The sequence below is a fragment of the Lithobates pipiens genome, unplaced genomic scaffold (genome assembly GCF_037356315.1).
Source record: "Lithobates pipiens isolate NorthernLeopardFrog02 unplaced genomic scaffold, aLitPip1_a1.2 Scaffold_1, whole genome shotgun sequence".
Classification (NCBI taxonomy): Eukaryota; Metazoa; Chordata; class Amphibia; order Anura; family Ranidae; genus Lithobates; species Lithobates pipiens.
The window spans coordinates 60,507,860-60,531,053 of record NW_027507685.1 but is presented as its reverse complement, the minus strand read 5'-3'; positions in this window follow the sequence as shown (position 1 = coordinate 60,531,053).

Below are 23,194 nucleotides of genomic sequence, written 5' to 3'. Positions count from 1 at the left end.
AAATTTGCGAAAGGCCTCCGAGTCCACCAGTTTATATGGCAGTAGTTGGCGGGCTATGAGTTCTGACAAGCCAGCCGCCAACCGTTGGGCAAGAGGGTTATCCGGCGTCATCATTTTTTTACGCTCAAACATTAGGCCCACGGAAGCCTGCCTTTTTGCAGAAAAATGTGAGCTTGGCGTGATGGAAGGTGGAGTGGAGGACAATTGTGAGGAGAGAGGAGAAGGAGAAGTAGAAGACGAGGCTGGACGGTGAGAGCCTGCAGTGTGGCTTTGTGTGTTCCGTTGCTCCCACTGGGCTCGGTGATGGCTGCTCATGTGCCTTCTTAAGGCGGTCGTCCCTAGGTGAGTATTGGGCTTACCGCGACTAACGCGTTGACTGCAAAGATTGCAGATGGCAACGCTATTGTCAGCAGCGGACACGTTAAAAAAAGCCCACACTGCGGAGCCATGTGCCGGTGTCCTGGGAGCGCCAGATGTGACCGTACATGGTCGATGACTCGCTCCTGATACATTTGCAGTCTGCTTTGTCCCTGCTGTGCAATGTAAGTCATTGCTGCTTCTCCTCCCTATCTGCTGGTCCATATCTCCCTCTGAACTCCCCTCCTCTTCCTCTCTTGTGGGCACCCACGTGACATCACTAGACACGTCATCATCAACGTCACCTTCCCCACCGCTATAAGTAGAGTAGGCAGCAACACCGGGGACCAACCTCCTCCTTGGGCTGATCTGGGTACTGGCGTCAGACTGCTGAGTAGCGCTTGTTGCTACCTCCTCTTCCTGATCCAATACCAAGAGTGGCTGCGCATCAGAAATGTCCTCTTGATATGGATCGGAAAATAATTCCAGTGACTCAAGCGGAAGGTATGTGGTGGTGGTGGTGGTGGTCGTGTTGTTGGTGGTAGTGTCTTTGGGGGTGCACATAGCAGAGAGTGAAGAAGAGGGTGCAGATCGAGAGGATGAGGAGGGTGCAGAAGAGTAAGGCTGAGCGAGCCACTCAACCAAGTCTGGTGCATCCTTTAAAGTAATTGAACGCACCTTCTGCAACTTCCCACTTTGGCTCAAGCCTGTTGCTCCTGCCCTACCCCTACCACCCCTGCGGAAGGGCCTGCCTCTTCCTCTGCATGTCATTTTTTAAATGACCCTGTGACAAAACTCTTAGTCCCTATACCGCTGAAGGACTGCTGCAGTATAGGTGAGCGGTCAGCAGTGGTGCACGTCAACCCTATCTATTGTGGACCGATAGCGGTCCTTACAGAACAGCAGACTGTACCGCACTCAAGCCTATGTACCGTAGCACCCTATACCAAGTTACCAGTCCTTATAAGAACTTTTGTGGACCAAGCAGGTTGTGTATTAGTGTTTAGCAGACTGTACGTCAGTCCCTATACCGCTGAAGGACTGCTGCAGTATAGGGCAGCGGTCAGCAGTGGTGCACGTCAACCCTATCTATTGTGGACCGATAGCGGTCCTTACAGAACAGCAGACTGTACCGCACTCAAGCCTATGTACCGTAGCACCCTATACCAAGTTACCAGTCCTTATAAGAACTTTTGTGGACCAAGCAGGTTGTGTATTAGTGTTTAGCAGACTGTACGTCAGTCCCTATACCGCTGAAGGACTGCTGCAGTATAGGGCAGCGGTCAGCAGTGGTGCACGTCAACCCTATCTATTGTGGACCGATAGCGGTCCTTACAGAACAGCAGACTGTACCGCACTCAAGCCTATGTACCGTAGCACCCTATACCAAGTTACCAGTCCTTATAAGAACTTTTGTGGAACAAGCAGGTTGTGTGTTAGTGATTAGCAGACTGTACGTCAGTCCCTATACCGCTGAAGGACTGCTGCAGTATAGGTGAGCGGTCAGCAGTGGTGCACGTCAACCCTATCTATTGTGGACCGATAGCGGTCCTTACAGAACAGCAGACTGTACCGCACTCAAGCCTATGTACCGTAGCACCCTATACCAAGTTACCAGTCCTTATAAGAACTTTTGTGGACCAAGCAGGTTGTGTATTAGTGTTTAGCAGACTGTACGTCAGTCCCTATACCGCTGAAGGACTGCTGCAGTATAGGGCAGCGGTCAGCAGTGGTGCACGTCAACCCTATCTATTGTGGACCGATAGCGGTCCTTACAGAACAGCAGACTGTACCGCACTCAAGCCTATGTACCGTAGCACCCTATACCAAGTTACCAGTCCTTATAAGAACTTTTGTGGACCAAGCAGGTTGTGTGTTAGTGATTAGCAGACTGTACGTCAGTCCCTATACCAATGAAGGACTGCTGCAGTATAGGGCAGCGGTCAGCAGTAGTGCACGGCAACCCTATGTATTGTGGACCGATAGCGGTCCTTACAGAACAGCAGACTGTAACGCACTCAGGCCTATGTACCGTAGCACCCTATACCAAGTTACCAGTCCTTATAAGAACTTTTGTGGACCAAGCAGGTTGTGTGTTAGTGATTAGCAGACTGTACGTCAGTCCCTATACCAATGAAGGACTGCTGCAGTATAGGGCAGCGGTCAGCAGTAGTGCACGGCAACCCTATGTATTGTGGACCGATAGCGGTCCTTACAGAACAGCAGACTGTACTGCACTCAGGCCTATGTACCGTAGCACCCTATACCAAGTTACCAGTCCTTATAAAAACTTTTGTGGACCAAGCAGGTTGTGTGTTAGTGTTTAGCAGACTGTGCGTCAGTCCCTATACCGCTGAAGGACTGCTGCAGTATAGGGCAGCGGTCAGCAGTAGTGCACGGCAACCCTATGTATTGTGGACCGATAGCGGTCCTTACAGAACAGCAGACTGTAACGCACTCAGGCCTATGTACCGTAGCACCCTATACCAAGTTACCAGTCCTTATAAGAACTTTTGTGGACCAAGCAGGTTGTGTGTTAGTGATTAGCAGACTGTACGTCAGTCCCTATACCAATGAAGGACTGCTGCAGTATAGGGCAGCGGTCAGCAGTAGTGCACGGCAACCCTATGTATTGTGGACCGATAGCGGTCCTTACAGAACAGCAGACTGTAACGCACTCAGGCCTATGTACCGTAGCACCCTATACCAAGTTACCAGTCCTTATAAAAACTTTTGTGGACCAAGCAGGTTGTGTGTTAGTGTTTAGCAGACTGTGCGTCAGTCCCTATACCGCTGAAGGACTGCTGCAGTATAGGGCAGCGGTCAGCAGTAGTGCACGGCAACCCTATGTATTGTGGACCGATAGCGGTCCTTACAGAACAGCAGACTGTAACGCACTCAGGCCTATGTACCGTAGCACCCTATACCAAGTTACCAGTCCTTATAAGAACTTTTGTGGACCAAGCAGGTTGTGTGTTAGTGATTAGCAGACTGTACGTCAGTCCCTATACCAATGAAGGACTGCTGCAGTATAGGGCAGCGGTCAGCAGTAGTGCACGGCAACCCTATGTATTGTGGACCGATAGCGGTCCTTACAGAACAGCAGACTGTAACGCACTCAGGCCTATGTACCGTAGCACCCTATACCAAGTTACCAGTCCTTATAAGAACTTTTGTGGACCAAGCAGGTTGTGTGTTAGTGATTAGCAGACTGTACGTCAGTCCCTATACCAATGAAGGACTGCTGCAGTATAGGGCAGCGGTCAGCAGTAGTGCACGGCAACCCTATGTATTGTGGACCGATAGCGGTCCTTACAGAACAGCAGACTGTAACGCACTCAGGCCTATGTACCGTAGCACCCTATACCAAGTTACCAGTCCTTATAAGAACTTTTGTGGACCAAGCAGGTTGTGTGTTAGTGATTAGCAGACTGTACGTCAGTCCCTATACCAATGAAGGACTGCTGCAGTATAGGGCAGCGGTCAGCAGTAGTGCACGGCAACCCTATGTATTGTGGACCGATAGCGGTCCTTACAGAACAGCAGACTGTAACGCACTCAGGCCTATGTACCGTAGCACCCTATACCAAGTTACCAGTCCTTATAAGAACTTTTGTGGACCAAGCAGGTTGTGTGTTAGTGATTAGCAGACTGTACGTCAGTCCCTATACCAATGAAGGACTGCTGCAGTATAGGGCAGCGGTCAGCAGTAGTGCACGGCAACCCTATGTATTGTGGACCGATAGCGGTCCTTACAGAACAGCAGACTGTAACGCACTCAGGCCTATGTACCGTAGCACCCTATACCAAGTTACCAGTCCTTATAAGAACTTTTGTGGACCAAGCAGGTTGTGTGTTAGTGATTAGCAGACTGTACGTCAGTCCCTATACCAATGAAGGACTGCTGCAGTATAGGGCAGCGGTCAGCAGTAGTGCACGGCAACCCTATGTATTGTGGACCGATAGCGGTCCTTACAGAACAGCAGACTGTACTGCACTCAGGCCTATGTACCGTAGCACCCTATACCAAGTTACCAGTCCTTATAAAAACTTTTGTGGACCAAGCAGGTTGTGTGTTAGTGTTTAGCAGACTGTGCGTCAGTCCCTATACCGCTGAAGGACTGCTGCAGTATAGGGCAGCGGTCAGCAGTAGTGCACGGCAACCCTATGTATTGTGGACCGATAGCGGTCCTTACAGAACAGCAGACTGTAACGCACTCAGGCCTATGTACCGTAGCACCCTATACCAAGTTACCAGTCCTTATAAGAACTTTTGTGGACCAAGCAGGTTGTGTGTTAGTGATTAGCAGACTGTACGTCAGTCCCTATACCAATGAAGGACTGCTGCAGTATAGGGCAGCGGTCAGCAGTAGTGCACGGCAACCCTATGTATTGTGGACCGATAGCGGTCCTTACAGAACAGCAGACTGTACTGCACTCAGGCCTATGTACCGTAGCACCCTATACCAAGTTACCAGTCCTTATAAGAACTTTTGTGGACCAAGCAGGTTGTGTGTTAGTGATTAGCAGACTGTACGTCAGTCCCTATACCAATGAAGGACTGCTGCAGTATAGGGCAGCGGTCAGCAGTAGTGCACGGCAACCCTATGTATTGTGGACCGATAGCGGTCCTTACAGAACAGCAGACTGTACTGCACTCAGGCCTATGTACCGTAGCACCCTATACCAAGTTACCAGTCCTTATAAGAACTTTTGTGGACCAAGCAGGTTGTGTATTAGTGTTTAGCAGACTGTGCGTCAGTCCCTATACCGCTGAAGGACTGCTGCAGTATAGGGCAGCGGTCAGCAGTAGTGCACGGCAACCCTATGTATTGTGGACCGATAGCGGTCCTTACAGAACAGCAGACTGTACCGCACCCAAGCCTATGTACCGTAGCACCCTAGACAGACCAAGTTACCAGTCCTGATAAAGAGCTTTGTGGAACAAGTGAGTTGTGAATGATTAGCAGACTGCAGCAGAAGGGCAGCAGTCAAGTATAATATTCTTTCTATATTTGGAAGAAAGAATATTATACGTGTACAAGCCTATTACCGTACCACTGATACCAGTCCTGAAAAGAACCTTTGTGGAACTAATAGTAACAGCAAGTCTTTAAAATTATCCTCACTGCCTGACACACTGCTTCCTGCCTGTCCCTATACAAATTGGCAAAAAAGAGTAGGCTGGAACGATTAGCTGGAACAGCTCTTTTGTGGACCTGATAGTAACAGCTAATGATGATGATGATGATGATGATGAAGAAAGACTAATCTGGCTGAGCTGTCCCTAAAATAGCAGCATACAGCGCTCTGTCCCTTTATCTAAACTGACAAAAGAAACTCAGGCTGCTGACCTAACACCTATACCAGTCCTGAAAAGAACTTTTGTGTACCAAATAGCTAGCGTTTTCTCTGTCCCTACTCCACACAGGATCCTTTCCCTACAGTGACAGAAGAAAGAATGTAAAATGGCCACCGGATCGGGTGTATTTATAGGTTAGGGGGAATGTCCAAGTGTCCATGAGCTGTCATGTCTCAATTGGTTGTCCTGTAACACATGATAAACGTGTCACGAAAGGTTAAAGTTCTTGTATACATTAAACACGTAAGTCCGCCGGGGCGAACGACGGAAAAAGGCGTTCGAACCCGCGGACGGCGAAAGTCGGAAATTCGCCGCGAAACGACCGCCGGGCGAACCGTTCGGCCATCACTAATACACAGACCAGAGGTAAGCAGACAGACAGGGCATGAAAGTATTGCAGCTTCATGACAGATGTTTTGTACACAGTGTACATAACACCCTCAAGATATATTATTTCCTGCTTGCTTCATACATGCCAGATTTTAGTCATTCCCTGCAACAAAAATGTAATTTTTGGTGAGATTTTATAAAAGGGAAATCACATCTAAGGGGATGCAGACCCTGACACTTGCGTTAGAACCCTGCAGTGCAGCAGCTGTTTGATAACTATAAATTCACTCCCAGTCACATTCATTTTGCGCATGGATATAGACAACAAACAGCTATTTCTTCAGAATAATAAAAGGTAGGAATTAGGGATGGGCTGAACGGACCCCTGTTCGGTTCGCACTAGAGCTTTCGAACGCCACAAAAGTTCGGACCCAAATAACGAACCCCATTAAAGTCAATGGTGTTAAACTGACAGTACCACACACAGAAGCAAATAGTGTTAAACTTGTATACAGCACAAAACTATATGGCTTTAACTGGCAGTAACGCACACAGAACTATATGGCGTTAAACCGGCAGTAACGCAGAAAACTATATGGCGTTAAACTTGTAGTAATGCATACAGAAGTAAATGGCGTTGATCTGGCAGTAACGCACCAAACTTTATGGGGATAAACTGGCAGTAACACACACAAAACGATATGGCGTTAAATTGGCAGTAACGCACACAAAAGTAAATGGCGTTAAACTGGCAGTAAACATATCATACTTACCTCCACTGTGCAGCTCGTGTTGCACAGAGTACAAACCTGCTCTTCTGGGGTCACCTTGTGGGTGTGCTCCTAGGGGTTGTGAAAGCTCTCCCAGGGGTTACCTTGTGGGCACACTCCTGAGTCCAGCATTCAGCATCCATAGAGGCCAAATGCAGGACTCGGCCCTGCCTCCCGGCGCCCGCATCATTGGATTTGATTGACAGCAGCGGGAGCCAATGGCTGCGCTGCTATAAATCTATCCAATCAAGAGCTGAGAACCCCTTCTAGTTCTAGGGCTCAGTTAAGTAAAACTTAGGGGCTGGGGGGCCTGTCACTGCCACTGTGTTAGTCATTGTGGAAGCTATTCTCATTCTTAAGGGGAATAGCAGATTATGCAACTCCTATGGGGCCTGGAAGTAAGGAGACCCAGCACAGTTTGTGTACTTAAATGCTTTATTACTGATAGTGATAGCATTTGACAAATACATGAGGATCAATATATATATATATATATATATATATATATATATATATATATATATATATATATATAATTTGGGAACCTCTATTGATGTAATTAGCATTCTATATCACTAGAAAAATTGCCTTTAAAATGGAATTAGAGGGGAAGGGAGTCCCTTAATGGTTATGCGTAGTAATGGTTTGCTTGTTACACTCAACATTTGTCTAAGGAATGCCAGTGAACTCTGAATACATGTTCATTGCACAAGCTTTCATTCTCATTTATTCACATTAAGCTACTTACTGATCCACATCTTTCAAGGAGATGTGAACATTATGCCTGCAAGTGTAAATGCATATGCATTATAGACAAAAGTGTCCAATAGAATATGGTTTATGTAAAAATAAAGCCTACTGTAAAAAAAAAAAAAAAAATCTACTGCCCACTTTTACAGTTCACTGTGCCTTGTAATATACCCTACTTTTTACCACAATCTCTAATGACCTTTACAAAATGGAAGCAGCAAGCAGGAGTTCTCTCTCTCTCTCTCTCTCTTTCATAGCAGTCATTTCATATTACCGCATGTTCTTTGGCATACAACAAAATTTGCTGAATGAAACACTGAATATATAATGCAGAACTGAGTTAATATTATTCATGTTAATTCTTTGACTTTCAGAACTTTATTAAATGACAACTTTGACTCTATGCCCGGGTCTTTTCTTTAACATGAAATTGTTTTTAAAACTGAGTTTAATTGAGGAACATGTCAAAATAGAGCTGGACTCATGAAGTTAGCTTACTGGTATTTCTGCCTTAAAGTATTGATATTGATACAAGTGATCTGGTTCCCAGGCTGGTGGCTTTGACACCCCAGAGGATCTTTGCAGCCTTCTTGGCTTTTATGGTACTGTAACAAAAATGCAAATTGAAGGGCCACCACTCCTCTGCTAAGAGGTTCAGATATTAATCGATTCCAATAAAAGTCAGGGAGATAATCCAAAAAGTAGCCAAGGTATTTTGGCTTGAAACTGAGACAATGTAAATGGACTAGAAGGGAACTGAATATCACACTTATAGGCGCAATAACTCAGAGGTCATACACATCCAGATAAAGATCTGCTGACAATAAATATTCTAAAAATGGATATCTGAAACGCTTTAATAATACATATAAATCAAAACAAATAATAGTGTAGCGCTTCTATTAGGTGAATGTGTGGTCCCATAAGGAAGATCCGAATGTGATCACACAAAAAATCAAAATCAATCGGTAATCACATGGAAATGCCGATAATCACATGGGAAAGTCCACATATAATCACAAATAAAGTCCTCTGTAATGTGACTGGTGCACAAAGAGTGTGATGAGAATTCTTCAGAAAAGATAGGCGTTTCGCTAGTCAGGTACAACCCAGTATGTCAGCTTGTCTGGAGATAACAGGAGTAGATAAAATACTCTTACCAAATATGATGGACTCACACGGTCTTACGACAGTTGAGTCGCAAACGCTTGGGGTCCAGACCTAGGACCAGGTGGTAGATTGTTGGGGGTCCGGTCAGATGTTGAGAAGATTCCAAACGACTGAAGGCCGTGGGTGATATCTCACTGGGAGTTCTCCGGAGCGTTCCTCGGGAAATCCAGTTCGAATGTAACTCACATGGAATTGCGGCCCCAAACGAGGGGTGGGGAATTTGTAGGATTTAGAGCGAAAAAGAAAAAAGAAAGCTCCACATGGTGCGGGTCAAAAATATAAACCGTCAGGTTTTATTAAAAGGTCATATAATAAAAATTATAACTGGTGATCACAGATAAACAAAATAAAAGCAATGTGGGGTGCCAAAAGCGAGCCCGACGCGTTTTGACATAGAGTGTCTTCAACAGGGGCATGATGGAACCCACCACATTGCTAACAAATTTATAGAGTTTCTGAAGTAGGTCCGCCTAAAAAAAGGGCGGAGACTACAATCAGAAACAGACTATATGCAAACTAGCAGACCAATGATATAGAGCTGTGGGAGGGCCCACTCAAACACAGTCAACAGTACATACAGCCAATCAACTGCTTGTATATAGTGTCTCAATATCAAAGACTTATGCATGTATTCAGATTTAGCCTATGCCAGGTACAAAAAATAATAAGTGCAGACAGATACATCCATTGAGATATCAATATATTTCTATATATGGGTAAACATCATGTAGCAACCAAACATATGGCACATTGGTGTTCAGCCTATATCAAGTATATGGAATATGGCTATCAGATGTGTCCCGCTGTCCCCAGCATATCAGAAGTCAAATCGGCCTAATTATATTTAATATTTACTTACACAAACTGTAAAACTATGGTTCCTCGAGATCATTCCACTCGCATAACCATACTAGCGGTGAAAACAGTTTGGGCCCCGCGTGGGGTCTTAACAGCCTTAAGATTAGATCACGCAGGGACCATAATACTAGACTGGGTGTTTATAGGTTGCCACAGCAACCATTGGCGTACTAAGTGGACACGTGACCCGTCCCGGTCAGGTGACGTAACCGCGTCATGGCCCGAAGCACATCAGGGCCAATCAGCCGATCTCCTGGTCCGCGTAGTGCGTCACCATGGAGATAGGACACGGAGGGAGTGTCCTGCTTTTGGCGCCAAAGGCCGCGGGTCACATGGCGCATGTTCCTGGTCGCCTCCCACTCGAAAGACATGGGCCACGTGACAGAAGGGTCACGTGGCACAGTCACGTCCCGACCCAGGATGCATCAGGGCCGCCAGAGCTCATCTCCTGGCCCACACAGTGTGTTGCCATAGAGATTGGACATAAGGAAGACGTCAGTATTTTACGCCAGGGGCCCGCGGCGTGCACGCCGCGGGTCACATAGCGCGTCTCCATCACTGCCCTCCACTCCGGATGTAGGGGCCAAGCGAGATAAACACACTGCGGCCTCATCCCCCTGGAAAGGGACGTGATAAGAGCACACATTTAGCTCTGATCGTCACTGACCAATCGGGAAGCAGTAAGGGATAAACGAACATCAATAATGATAAAACAAAAATGTTATGTCCCAAATGGACAGTGACATACACAACAGGGTAAATGCAACCTGTAATGTAGCACATACATTAGGACCCAAACAGCACATACTAGGGCTATATCTATAACATCAAAGATGTCCCAAAGTATAAAAAATAAATAATAAATTAAAATAGCGAGTAAACCCGCATATGTGGAGTAACAGGGGTTCCATAGTGCATATTAATATATAATAACAATGTATGTTTGTGCAGAAATTCAGACGCAAGAAAAATCCACAGAGGAAAAAATTGCATATAATTCCGCAAGTATGCAAATATTTAGAAATAATAGCATTACCTACCCGAAACAAATCAATGTAGAAGGACTGTCATGTGTGCTTCACCTATCAGTAGTGAAATTCCATATGACCGATAAAGTCGCCATGGAATCGCAAATGGTCGCAAAGTAATGCAATGTAAAAAAAGAAAACGAATGTCCCGTGGAATTAGCTGTTAAAGATGGGAACGTTCATATGAAAAATATTATTAAAGATGATGGTAAAAATACCAATAAAATAAAAAATATAAAATACAAAGAATTTTTTTTTTTTATTGAACCAAAAAGTGGAAGACCGGTATTTTAGGCATGATTGATAAAGCTATTGATGTCCCAGTCTGTATTCATGCCATGGGGGGAGTAGCACCTCAATTCATATATCCAGAATGTCTCGAGGCGCGACACCCCCCGTAGGCAGGAATCTCCCCTCCAGCTGGGAACAAATTTATCTATAACCTGGAAATGTGTACCAGTAGGGTCTCTATTGTGTTGTTCCAGATAATGTCTGGGGACTGTGTGTTTATCACAGCCTTTTTTTATTTTTGTAAGATGTTCATTTACTCTGATTGAGAAATTCCTGACCAACGTATTGCTTTTTACAGGGGCATGTGATCAGGTAAACTATATATCTCGTAGTGCAAGTGGTGAAGTGTTTCATAGAATATGTACGTTGTGTAATTGTAGATGTGAAGGAATCAGCTATTTCACATGGTCTGAAATCCCTGTGCGAAAGAAAAAATCTTATTATCCGCCCCGCCGACAAGGGAGGTGGCTTGCAGTCCAACCAGAAGCAATGGTTCTGCTGGCCGGAGAACCAGCTGTTGTTGGAGGTAGAGGGGAAGCTGTCGCCACTAAGGGACCATCCACTTTGCTACCAGAGACCACTGTGAATATCTGAAGCAAGTACTTGAGCAGTATTCTCACCAGCCGGGGATGGTGAAGAATTTGGAAAACTTTAGCAGGTGCCAAGCCAGGGACCCAGTCAGTGGAGGTGACTCTTGCAGAGCATTATTGTGTGTCAAACCAGGGACCAAGCAGGCTGGAGGGGTGACTCTTGAGTAGTATCAGTGAGTGCCAAGCTAGGGACCCAGCAGGGATGCAGGGGCGAAGCTTGAGGAAGATACTGAGAGAGAAGATTGGAAGAGCTCAGGAGATCCAGTGGCTAGTGGATCTATTACTCTAGTGAAAGACTGGGAGCTCAGCTGAGTGAAGTTCTACAATAGTAGATTGTAGAAGAAATGGAGGAGTTCTTTGCAACCATTGTTAGAAACTGTTACAAGATTGTTGCCATAAGACACAGCAGTCCTACTCATGCAGATGTGGTGTCTAGCTGGATGCCTTTCCCTGCATGGCTGTCTGCCTACAGAAGTTTTGCAGTTTGCCAATTAACATTATATCTACTAAAGGGTGTTTAAGAGACAATAAATATCTTTGCGTTCAAGAAGTGTCTGGTGCCCATCAATCTACCTTACTTTACACCTACTATGCCTTGTAACCCACTCTACACAGAAGGATGTCAGCTGTCCCTAACCCTTGAGGTCACCATTAGGCCTCAAGGGGTCTAGAAATTGGCTACAGTAGTAAAACTAAGAATTTTGAAGAGCTACTTCTCCCATGATAGGCATATAAGAGTTGGGATCAGTGAGGGGCTTGTCTGACTTCAATCATAAGATAATATTAGCTCTAGACATGGAGGACAGAAAACAGTGCCTCTCAAAATCAAACTTTCAGTCTATTATGTATGTAAAATGGTTACTGTACATCTTGAAGGTGGCTATCCTGGTAGACAATCATAGGCTTGACTGATGGGATGAAGCCACTTTTTTTAAACACATTTACTTGACAAAAAATACAATTCTTGAAATTGTATTTTTTTAATCCTGACCATAATCATTAAACAAAAAAAGTATATATAAAATCACCAAACTTTCTTTTTAATTAAGCCCTGTTCTAAAATATGCACAGCATCAAGGTGCAAATCTGTGGTTGTGAAGTTTATTGAAATGTGCATATGATCCACTATGGGGTAGCTTTTCTAACATCAAGAACATATTTAAGGGTCCGTTCACACAGGGGCAACACGACTTGTAGGCGACTTGAGTGAGGCAACTTGGACACGACTTGAGTTTAGATCACAGCGCGACTTGGGACGACTTCAACACGACTTGTGATGACTTCAACCTGACTTGGGACGACTTACAAGTCGCCCCAGGCCAGGCGACTTTTGCCGTGGCCAAGCAGAGAATGAGCTCAAGGGGGAACTCCACGCCAAATTTCTGAAAAAAATTTGGCGTGGGTTCCCCCTCCGAGAGCATATCAGGCCCTTAGGTCTGGTATGGATTCCAAGGGGAACCCCCTACGCCGAGAAAACGGCGTGGGGGTCCCCCCAGATCCACACCAGACCCTTATCCGAGCACGCTACCCGGCCGGCCAGGAAAGGGGGTGGGGACGAGCGGGCGGCCCCCCCTCCTGAGCCGTACCAGGCCGCGTGCCCTCAACATGGGGGGGTGCCTTGGGGGAGGGGGGCGTGCGGCCCCCCCACCCCAAAGCACCTTGTCCCCATGTCGAGGAGGACAAGGGCCTCTTCCCGACAACCCTGGCCGTTGGTTGTCGGGGTCTGCGGGCGGGGGCTTATCGGAATCCAGGAGCCCCCTTTAATAAGGGGGCCCCCGGATACCGGCCCCCCACCCTATGTGAATGAGTATGGGGTACAATGTACCCCTACCCATTCACCTGTGAAAAAAAGTACAAAAAAAACACAACACAGGGAAAAAATATTTTATTGCACAGCTCCGGGGGTCTTCTGTCTTCGGGGGTCTTCTCGCCGGATTCCTCCGCTATCTTCTTGTAGCTCTTTTGCTAGCGGAGGAGTCCGGCTTTCTTCCTCGCCGCCGGCCTCTTCTCCCGACTTCGGGGGTCTTGTCCCCCTCTTCGGTTCTTCTGCCGGGCCACCACGCCTTCTTATAGCTCTTTTACAGGCGGTGGCCCAGTCTTCTGTCGCCGCCGCCTTCCGTTCTTCTCCTTCTTCTTCTCCTGGAGATGTTGACTCGACGAGCTCTCCGGCCGCAATGCCAGGGACGCGCTGCGCTGCCACTTATATAGGGACAATGGGGCGGTGTCACATGGGTTGATGTCACATGGGTTGGTCACATGGGTTGATGTCACATGGTAAGGGGGCGGGGTCACCGGAGCTGTGCAATAAAATATTTTTCCCTATGTTGTGTTTTTTTTGTACTTTTTTTCACAGGTGAATGGGTAGGGGTACATTGTACCCCATACTCATTCACATAGGGTGGGGGGCCGGTATCCGGGGGCCCCCTTATTAAAGGGGGCTCCCGGATTCCGATAACCCCCCCGCCCGCAGACCCCGACAACCAACGGCCAGGGTTGTCGTGAAGAGGCCCTTATCCTCATCGACATGGGGACAAGGTGCTTTGGGGTGGGGGGGCGCACGCCCCCCCTCCCCCAAGGCACCCCCCCATGTTGAGGGCACGCGGCCTGGTACGGCTCAGGAGGCGGGGGGCCGCCCGCTCGTCCCCACCCCCTTTCCTGGCCGGCCGGGTAGCGTGCTCGGATAAGGGTCTGGTGTGGATCTGGGGGGACCCCCACGCCGTTTTTTCGGCGTAGGGGGTTCCCCTTGGAATCCATACCAGACCTAAGGGCCTGGTATGCTCTCGGAGGGGGAACCCACGCCAAATTTTTTTCAGAAATTTGGCGTGGAGTTCCCCCTTCAGAGCTAATAATTCTGTCAAAGTCGCCTCCGTATAGACAGAAATCCGACTTGGAGGCGACCTCCATTGAAATCAATGGGTACCGGTCGCCTACAAGTCGGATTCAAGTAGTACAGGAACTTCTTTTGAAGTCGGAGCGACTTCAGTAGCGTGCATTAAGACAGCTCTCATTCACTTACATTGGTTTTTAAATGTTGTCCGACCTGAGGCGACTTGGGGCGACTTGAAGTCGGATCCCAAGTTGCCCCTGTGTGAACGGACTCTTACACCTTTTTTCTGTATTATATATACACGTGTGCATACTACAAAAGAAGACATAATAAAACGTGTGTTTTTGCAGCCTGTATATTGTTGTCTAATCCATAATTTAGCTTTTGTAATAATAATTAATTCTGACATGACACGTTGGTTATATTCTTGTACTGGAAGTGCACTGAAAGCTCCCTGAGGAAGTTGCCGAGATTAATGGTATTTAACGAATTAATAATATTCAGTTGTTTATGAATGGAGCTGTTTCATAGGAACTCAAAACACATCAGTTCCACAATAAAGGATGTTTTAGAAAAAGCTGCCAGTAGCAGCTAATCAATTGCTTTGATTTTCTTAACTTTGTTTAAACAAGATAAATGAAATGTCTGTTTTTCCGACTTGTTTGAGATATGGTGGACCAATGTGACTCCATTATCTTACTATTGAAGTTCCTGAGCTCATTAGGTTAATGCACAAACTTGTATACAAACCTGCAATGCATCCAATCAGGCTCATCCATACAGCCCTAATGTTTCCAATTATCTAGTCATCTGCAGGGAAAGTGCACTTTTGGCTAAATAATTCATCCGTTTTCCACCTAGAACAACCAGTGGTTAGTCAAGTCAACAAGGACATCATCATTTGATCAGACAATGGTTATTTGTCTATAGACCAAATTGGTAATTAGGCCATCCATCACATTAAAAAAATAAGATTTAGGAGGCAAGAGGGGTGAAAAAACTAAAATTTTATAGGATAAATATAGCTGTCTATATCTTTAGGTCTCCTGATCATTTTAACAATCATCGTTCTCTGAAGGTAAAAGCTGCTTATGCATTTTTATAGAACTCAGTTAAAATCCACCTTCTAACAGGTTTCCTGTCAAGAGAACATATTTTTGGCCAATTTTAAACAAATAGGAGTGGCTGGCACCTCATCCCCACATTAATTACAGTGCCTTAATTTGTATTCATACCCCTTGAACTTTTCCACCTTTTGTCATGTTACAGCCAAAAACGTAAATGTATTTTATTGGGATTTTATGTGATAGACTGGTTTTCATAATTTTTTACAACTAAATATGTGAAAAGTGTGGCATGCATTTGTATTCAGTCCCCTGGAGTCAATATTTTGTAGAATCATCTTTCGCTGCAATTACAGCTGCAAGTCTTTTTGGGGATGTCTCTGCCAGCTTTGCACATCTAGAGAGTGACATTTTTGTCCATTCTTTTTTTCAAAATAGCTCAAGCTCTGTCAGATTGGATGGAGATGGTCTGTGAACAGCAATTTTCAAGTCTCGCCACAGATTCTCAATTGGATTTAGGTCTGGACTTTGACTGGGCCATTCTAACACATGAATATGCTGCAACCACCATTTTTGACAGTGGGGGTTGTGTGTTTAGGGTGATTTGCAGTGTTAGTTTTCCACCACAAATAGTGTTTTGTTTTTAGGCCAAAAAGTTCAATTTGGGTCTCATCTGACCAGAGAACATTCTTTAACATGTTTGCTGTATCTCCCACATGGCTTCTCGCAAACTGCGACTTCTTGCCACTCTTCCATAAAGGCCAGATTTGTGGAGTGCACAACTATCAGTTGTCCTGTGGACAGTTTCTCCCACCTGAGCTGTAGATCTCTGTAGCTCCTCCAGAGTTAACATGGGCTTCTTGGCTGCTTCTCTAATTAATGCTCTCCTTGCCCGACCTGTCAGTTTAGGAGGATGGCCATGTCTTGGTAGATTTGCAGTTGTGCCATACTCTTTTCATTTTTTAGATGATGGGTTGAACAGTGATCCAAGAGATGTTCAAAGCTTGGGATATTTTTTTTATAACATAACCCTGCTTTAAACGTCTCCACAACTTTATCCCTGACCTGTCTGGTGTGTTCCTTGGCCTTTGTGATGTTGTTTGTTCACTAAAGTTCTCTAACAAACCTCTGAGGGCTTCACAGAACAGTTGCATTTATACTGGGATTATATTAGACACAGGTGGACTCTATTAATTAATTAGGTGACTTCTAAAGGCAATTGGTTCCACTAGATTTTAGTTAGGAGTATCAGAGTAATTCAGGGGGCTGAATACAAATGCACTGTAGAGGCTGCTGGGGATGCGCCGGAAGATGGTGAACAGCCAGACGCAGCATATCCAGGGAGTAAGTACAACTTTTTTTTGTATTTTCCAGGCAAATATAGTATTTTAAATATGAAATGCTGATGGCATACCTTGTCTAGAAATGGTTGTGATTTATTCTGCAAGGCTTCTGTTTAGCTGGAATTGTTAATTATATTAGTCCCCCTCTGCAGCTGATTCCAGTCTTCCTGTTACCGTGACCTATGCTTGTTACTTCCTCAATGGCACTTCCCTGATCACACCACCTTCTTGCTGCAGTTCAGATTCCCATTCTGAGCCAATCACTGTTAAAGTGGTTGTAAACCCTTACAAACCACTTTGACCTACAGGTAAGCCTAGATTAAGGCTTACCTGTAGGTCCAAGAAATATCGATATAGGTTTAGGAGATATTTGCCCGAAAACAGGCACTGCTGTCTACGGCGCATGCGCACGCAGGGCACTGAGCGCGGCATTCTCAATGACGGAGCTGCCACGCGTGTCGGCTCCCGTGCGCATGCACGGGAGTGACGTCATCGCGGCTTCGCCGAATGACAGCGGCGGAGCTGCGAGACCCCACCAAGAAGATGGATGCGGCGGACTACAGGGGACAGCGGTGACTTCGCTGGCTCCTGTGTCAGGTAAGTGACACATAATGGGCTACTATGCAATGCATAGTTGTCCATTATGCTTTGCCTTTGCAGGGAATGAAAGAGGAAGTAAACTCATCAGGGTTTACTTCCTCTTTAATCATAATCAATCATCGTAAATAACACAGCAGGCTGGATGGGGTGTGTCGGACAAGAATCTCCAGCTATTGGCTTTCAGTCCCTAGACATGCTTAGTCTCTGGCATGCCCCTAATGCATGCATTAACACTTTTCTCTTTTGGCATCATCTAAAGCAAAAAATTGTAAATGACCTTTTGACTCGTAGATCTTTGTGCAGGCAAATATCTATAAAAATTGAGTCTTTAGGCTATAGTTCAGACTCCAGAGTGTATTGTGTTGCACATTGGCAAGGCTGTTTGTTTTGTTTACTGATATATTTTACATGTACCCTGGAGTTTTTCTTTAACTGCTCATTTTTGTCTAGTGTTTTTTGTTTTAGAAGTTTTAGACATACTGATCCTTGGATCCCCAGTGGTCAGACACATTTCCATGCACCCTCAGTTATTAAGACCTGCATAGGTCTTGAAGGCTCAGGGAGAGACCAGACCACTGCAGTAGCAGAGGGGAGCAGATGAAGCACCGGCTGCCGGGATACTGAAGGTACAGTAATTGTAAATTCTCTGTTATACCTCCTAGCCTAGACCAGGAGTGAGTAATCTACCTAGCCTAGAACAGAAGTGGGGCTTATTCAATTAGTGGCCATACAAAATTATCAACTTTAAAAAGTAGCCTGCTATATTTTATTAAACAACTTTTTATTAGGTCATCCCTAATGCAATGGCTTGAATGGCTTCTCTTTGGTGAGTGTAATGTAACTTAATAATATTAATAGCTGGTATAGCTGATATGTTTTTCTGCAAGTGCAACTGATCTTCCATATTTGCGACAGTCAGTCAGTCTGGATGAGGTAGATTAGTTAGTGGTGGTCACTTAGGCCTCCATTACACTTTAAGATTTTCTACATCTGGCCGTGCGACCAAGTGGATTACATTTTTGGGAGATTCCCCTTCACAGTTACTCTGCTCGGTGTGTAGAGGGGAATCCCTTTGTACTCTGGCTGGGGAGGACACTCAGCTCCGCCCCGGTCAGAGTACAGTAAAGTACTACACCTTCCTGCACAGCTTTGGAAATTTGGGATGATGCAGCAATTTGGCACAGACACCCCTATTTTCTACACACAAATTGATTAGGTGCATCTTACTGAAGTGAATATAAAAAATGGAAAACTGGTATGTAGAAGTGAAAACATCTCAAGATGTTAAATGATTGTCTACAAGGGTTGGGAGATAATTGCCTTTATATAAGGTTAGGGTGAAGAAGCCATGTGTAATGTATGTATTGTATTATCTATCTAATGTATTTTCTTTTCTTCACAGGTGAAGTCTTCGTCCTTCACCTCCACCCAGTGGACGAAGGCCTAGACCTGCCCGTGTCTGGTTGGGCTCACTGTCCTTCCTCCCCAGCGGATTCTCCAGGGCATGTTCTCTTCCACCCTCCACTATCCCCCCACCTGGACACACCCATTGGTGCCACCTCCTAGTGAGGATTCTCCACCCTCCCCAGTACACATCCCCCCTCCAGAGCCACATGTGAATGCATATCTGCAGCGCATTTTGGAGGTCCAAGAGAGACAATATACCGTAACCAGGAGGCTATGTCACTCTTTGGCCCTCCACAATCGCCGGCAGCTCCGTCACTATGTGGTTCTGGAGAGGTACCAACGTAGCCTTCGGAGGCAACTGGAGGCTCCTCGGTACCTTGGTGAGCAGATGGCTGGGATCAATATGTCCCTACAGCGACTGGTCACCAGGTTGGGAGAGAATATTATTTTTTTTTTTATTTTTTTTTTCAGTTATGTTAAAAATAAAAAAAATTTGTTCAGAACTAATTGTTTTCTTGAGTTTTGCTTTCCTTGGTAGATTCATTATGTGATGTTTGTCTAAATGAACTAGTCCATTTATTGTTACTAACTTACTAGAGGCCTTATAATTGTAGTTTTTCTAGATTTAACCATCAGACTGAACTTAGAAAATGTAAGAGATTTCTCTCTACACTATTTCAATGTGCAAAGGGTAATCCCATGTATATTGTGTCCAGTCACGCCTTTCAGCTTTCCCCCCACCAGAATACACAGCAGTTAGTTACAGCAGGGGTTAACCATACAGCCCTTAACAGTTCGCAGGGCATAGGTTGCAGGCTTGAAATCATGAGGGCAACAGTTAACCGGACAGAGGTTCACAGGCTAGCGAAATCACAAGGGACAACAGTTCAAAGGGCAGTAATCATTTCCAGGGCTTGAGTAACATGCCAGCAGGGTAGATTACTCAAACTGGTGACTTCAGACAATTGCAGATGGTCATGAAACAGGCAGAGGAACAGAGAGGGCTCTGGTGTCCCCAGGGTCAGAGATGGCAAATGGGAGGGGTCATGGGCATCTGGGTGCAGCTCAGCAGTGATCAACTAATCTATCTTGCATAGAATCATGTTTCCAGCTGTATGCTTCTTTGTGCTATGTTGTGTTGGTAACATATTCTGATCCTTGACAGTCTCTCCGTCAAGAGAAACTGTCATGCTGTTGAGGTCATCTTTGATCATTGTCTCTTATTTCCAGACCATCATACAAAAATGGCTAAATTAGCACACGTTGCTATTTGTATTTACAAAGACAGCAACACGTGAGCAGTAGCGCCACGTCAAGGCTTCAAACCTTGCTACTGTCCATTCACACAACATTCATTCATGCAATCATGAACACTCTAGTCACTCTACACATACACAACACTCATTACAAAAAAGGGTGATGGAAGTAATAAAGGGAAAAATTTGGATTGCTTAAAACAATATAATTCTATTTAAATCTCGGGGTCACACCAAAGACAACTGCTATTGTCAAGTGGTAAGAAAATAAAAAAAATTATTTTCCTCAACATTTGGATGGTTCCTCTGAGTCCCATCTATCTTCACATGGTGACAATGATTCAGGTCTTACAAGTTAAGGGTAGGGTAACCCAGCTTGGGGAGGTTAAATTTGAGAAAAGTTATTTGTTCCATCAAATGGGGTGTTAGTTGTGCACGGTGTGGATTAAGGATGTTCCTTTTGCACACTGGTTGGAGGACAGGATAGCAGTTTCTGGGCAACCAGGCAAAGACCAGGCCGCACACTTTTCTTACCATCCCAATAGATCAAAGGGTTCTCTGTAGGAAGCAAAGGTGCTTCATATAGGTAGGCCCTGACCATTTCAGAGGCACTGCTCTACTCTCGATTACCTGCTGCTTGACCTGCATCAACCAGATTGTCAAGTGCCTCTACCCAACATGCACATGCTCCACTCCAGATGAATCTTCCAAATCGGCCTCATTTGGCATACATCTCTGTTGCTGCAAATTACGGACCCTTTCAATCAGTTTTTCTTTCCAGTAGGAGAGGCTGTTGTCTCTGAGTGCCAGTTTACCTTTGATACTGGGATCACACAGGGTAGCCAGCATGAGTTCAGGGCTTTTGCGCACACGGTCATTTAGCTGATCTTTTAAGTTGTCTTGTAGCTTTCTGATGAAAGATGCTACATCGGCATGCAGTGGGCTGCCACAAACAGGCTGTTTTCTAGGAACGATCCCATCTTATCTATGAGATAGGTGAACAAGGGTATGACCTGTCCTAGGCTGGCATTGCTCTGATAAGTTTTCCGTCACATTACGAAAGGGTTTTAAGACAGAAACAAGCTGTCCAATTATACACCAGTCATGGAATCAATCCCAATGCTGTGGTGAGATGATAGATTGTGGATGGCTGTCTTTTGCTCCGAAATGCATTCCAGCATTTCCAGGGTATTGTTCCACCGGGTGCTTACATCTTGTTTCAGGCGATGTATGGGGAGCCCTGATTGTTTTTGCTCCTCCCTCAAAGGTTGACTAGCCCCTACACTGTGGTGGAAATGCCCTGCACTCTTCCTGCAAAGGTCCAAGATTTGAGCAATCTTGTTGTTTTTCTCCACTGCGATTGCACCCTTGACCACTAAATGCTGTATGTGTGCAGAACAGCGCACACCAGCAAAAGATCCATCTTGGAGCGCTTTAACCATGTTTGAACCTCCGTCTGTCACTATGAATCCAACAGAAACATTTGTGACTGCCCGCTCTCCAAACCAATTGGCCAACATCGATCTAATTGCCTGCAATATGTTGGCAGAGCTGTGTTTATCATCACAGACTTCTGTGTGGAGCAAGAAAGCTTGATAACCCTGCTGGTCTTGAGCTGCAGACCTGCTTCCTGATGAAGTTTGAACTCTTACACTAGGGCCACCACCAACAAGCACAGTGGCCTGCCACCAGTGTGCAGTCAAAGACAGGAAAGCATGTTGACCGCTGGGAGCTGTCCACAAATCAGTGGTCAAATGAATTGTCTGCCTTTGGCCATTTTTTCCTTCAATGCTGCAATGCATGAATGGTATAGTGCTGGAATAATCTTTCTGTTGAAAGTTGTTTGTGCAGGAACAACGTATCGTGGAGCAAGGGCATGCATGAGCTGTTTAAACGGCTCCACTTCAATCATGCGAAAAGAGGCTCCTCCAACAGCAATGAATTAGCCAATGAGGCGGGTGATTTTGTTGGCCTTGGAACTAAAGCCAACAAACTATCTAGGGTAGGCTGATTGGGTCTGCAGTGGAACTACTGCACGTGGACAGTTTGTCTTAATTGAACCCTCTCTATGGGCTGTGCTTTGAGTAAGTAGTGTGGTTGAGGAGGTACCACCAGTACAGTCAGAGTCCAATATGCTGCTTGCTGCGCTACCATGTTTTTCTGCCTCTGCCCGCAGTAAACTAAAGTGGTGGTAATTTTTAGGGTGAAGGTTGATACCAGCGTTCGTTCAATGTCCCAACTTTTTACCCCTACTGACTTGCTTCCCACACAACTTGCACTTTGCAAAGAACCCGCCTCCCAATGTTTGGAAGTATTTCCCCACGTTGCTACGCTGGGATGCAGCCCCTTGACCCAGTTGATCTCTAGTACTATTTAGGGCTGATATAGCTGCAGCAGGTAGCACACCAGTGGTGGAAGCTGTTGCCACTACAGTTACACTTGGTGAACTAGTGCTAATGGCAGGGGTGCTGGGGAGGTTGGTGTTATCATCACAGGATTCTTCCTCCATAATAACAGAGGGAGAAGGGGAGTTAGCAGCAGATGAAAAAAATGAACTGCTACCTGTCCTACTCCTCACAGAATAACCCTCTTGCGCTTTCTCTACGTCATACTGTAACTCTTGTGGGGTAAGAGTGTATAAAACATGTATAAAACGTCTGCAGTGGTTGGGGAGAGAGGAGAATCACATTCAAAATCATTCTCTTGGGCCAATGAACAAAAAGTCTCACACTCTGTCTCTGCTGTTGTCTCCCTCAATTGCTTCTTTGGGGGAGCTGGGCAGTGGCACTGGCAGTGTGATTGGTGGTTGTGAGTGTTCAGGAAACTCCACTTGTTTTATACTAGGTTTCTTGCCTATCCCACAAAAATAAGGAACCATGACATTTGTAGAAGTAGAAGGAAGCGCTGCACTGGCAGTGGAAGCTGCAGCAGATGTTGGTGGCATGGCAGGAAAACTCATACCCTGTTTCCCCTAAAATAAGACCTAGCATGAGTGTCAGTGATGGCTGCAATATAAGCCCTACCCCCCAAATAAACCCCACCCTCTTTCCCCAAAAATAAGCCCTACCCTGAGAAAAAGGCATAGAAGGACTTTAACTAAGGCTTATTTGGGGGGTAGGGCTTATATTGCAGCCATTGTCGACAATCACGCTGGGTCTTATTTTAGGGGAAACAGGGTAGTAGAACTGTAG